Source organism: Crocuta crocuta, unplaced genomic scaffold, assembly GCF_008692635.1.
Source record: "Crocuta crocuta isolate KB4526 unplaced genomic scaffold, BGI_CrCroc_1.0 scaffold217, whole genome shotgun sequence".
Classification (NCBI taxonomy): domain Eukaryota; kingdom Metazoa; phylum Chordata; class Mammalia; order Carnivora; family Hyaenidae; genus Crocuta; species Crocuta crocuta.
The window spans coordinates 2,832,099-2,834,723 of record NW_027532208.1 but is presented as its reverse complement, the minus strand read 5'-3'; positions in this window follow the sequence as shown (position 1 = coordinate 2,834,723).

The following is a 2,625-nucleotide window of genomic DNA, read 5'->3' as shown; positions in this document are numbered from 1 at the left end:
GTCCGCGCCCTCGGCGCCCCCTGGCTGCCTGGCGACTCCCCTCAGCCTCCCCAGCAGCCCCATCAGGGGCGGATTAGGAAGCCGGGGCGCGGGGACCCGGAGCGCAGGGTCAAGGTCATTCAGCGGGCGCGGGAAGACACCCGGGAGCAGAGGCCGGTGCCCTGCGCGGCGGCGGCGGCGGCGACGGCGGCGGCGGCGGCTGGAGAACTGAAGTCGTCGGCCGGCTGGTCACTCCCACCTTGCCCAGGTTAGCTTCCGGTGGCCGGTCCAGGTACCTCTTTCAGCCTTTGTCCCCAGGGATGTGAAGGAAAGCAGTGGCCTGCCCAAGGTCGCAGCAGATCCAGCTGGAGGCTCCAAGGCCCATCCTGCCTGGACAGTCCTCCTTCTGATCCCCGCCTCGGGCGTCTGCCACCTCCTTCCCCTACCATACTAGCCGTCCTATGGAATCAGGGAGCACACCTCCCAACCTCTCCGAAGCCGCGCATCTTCATTCAGCACAGGGAGTGGTGCCCTGAGCCCTGTGCTGGGCCCTTGCTATGCTGGGCACTCCCAGGAGGGACACGAGCCAGGCAGGCCCCAACGTCAGGGAGCTCCTGGCCTAGATGGAGATAGCCAGATGGAGAATGAGAACCTTCGAGGTCCCAGCAAAGCCCATGGAGTCTTCCCAGGCTCCTTGGGGCCCTGCGGGGCACACAGCAGGTACTTGGTAAAGGATAAACTTGGCTGAGCAGGTCTAGCCCACAAGCTCTTCAGACAGAGCTCCTCCTGGACAGGCCAGGTCCACAGTGCCCAGCACAGGGCCAAGCCCAGAGGGGCCCCTGATGCCCACTGAATGCCTTGCCCACTGTGTTGGCCAGAGGAGTGGGGATGGGGAATGAGGCCACAGAACCCCCCTTCATCACACACTGCCTTTTGCCCTCTCGGGGATGCCTTCCCTATCCCCCTGATCACCAGGAGGCCTGGGGAACATGCTGACACCCTGTCTCTGTGGCCCCCCTCAGACCCACATCACCACCTATGGTTCTGGCCCTGGTGTAGTGACATCAGGGAGGGGAAGAGCAAGGATCCAGAGACCGTGTGGGTTCAAATCCTGGCTCTTCCTCATACCACTGTGTGACCTTGGGCAAGGCAGTTCACCTCTCTGCACCTCCATTTCCCCTTTCCTGCAGCCTCGTAGTAAACCTCAGCATGGCCCCACGGTGACATGACAGCACTGGCTGGCACTCTTTTTAAGTGTCACTAAGCCTGTGGGGGCATCTTGTATTGGCCTCGTTTTACAATGAGGGGAGGTGACTTGCCTAGGGATGTACAACATGTGCATGGCGGCTGGGACTGTCTCCATCGCTCAGGTTCAACCTGCTGGCCTACGGTCCATCCATCCCAACTGCAGCGGTGGTGAGGCATGGCCTCAGTGGGCCCAGCTGGGGCAAGCTGGTCCCAGGAAGGACTGGCTGGCTGGGCTGTTGGGTTCTAGGGAGAATGCTTCCCAGACCCCAAGTCCTGGGGCAGAGCGCCAAGAAGCCTGTGCAACCTAGGGCGTGGAGGAGTTGAGAGGCCTGTGTGTGCTCTGTACCGCTCTCTGCAGGCAGGACCTGGAGCAGAGATAATGCAAATGTGGGTGATGTGGGCACTGTGGGTGATGCCCTCTTCCAGCCTCGGGCTGTTCTTCCACATCCAGAACGGCCAATCTGACCCCAACCTTGCCCAGGCAGACTGGGTGCAGCGTGGCACAGCGGAAGGCCTTGGCCCGGCACGTCCAGGCCCTGCCCCGCCACGTGTGACTAGGGTATGACCCCTGACTTCACATTCATTAACTGTATGTCCTAGGTCAAGGCCATTGACCTCTCTGGACCTCAGCTTCCTCATCTGTAATACAGAGCCAAGATAGTCCTGTCTCTGTATGATGACCAGAGGACTGAATGACAGGTGACACAGGGAACATGCTTAGTGTAGTGCCTGCTGGGTAGTATGTGCTTGACAGAGGGTAGTTGTCAAGTTTTTAATTTGTTGGCTTCGTCTAAGGGCAAAGCCCCACTCAGAGTTTTTGCTTGAACTGGTCTTCCTGAGGGGGGGAGGGTTCCAAGGACAAGATCAGGGACATTCCATTTTTGTCAAGTTCAGTTCCTTCCCCCGAGAAAGGCAGCAGAAGCTCCCGTGGCCGGGAGGGGGGTTTGGTTGAGAAGTCCTTGCTGGTGGCTACTCCCCACCCGTCCTCCACAGATATGGAAACTGAGGCTGTTCTCACCGCCTTCCCTTCTATAACCTCAAAGCCTCTTCCGTGCCCTCGTTCATTTTGCCTTCCTGACAGCCGTTCCGGCAGGTGGGCCTAACAGTCCCCATTTCACAGATGGGAATGTAAGATGCCAGGCCGTTTGCAGAGGTGGGCGTGCACCTGTGTGTGCTGTCAGTCTAGGTCAGATCAGGGACTCCCATGCAGGAGCTGGTCTCTCTCCTGGCCCCATGCGTGTATCCCAGGGTCTCGGACCATTAGGCTGGCCAGCACTGCCCACAGGGACTCGGCCCCCTGCTCCCCTGGGGTTTGGGCCCAGTCCAGCTCCCTTACCTTGGGGCAAGCCTACAGGGAGGAGCCTAGGATCCGCCACCCTAGACATGACCACAGGGGCC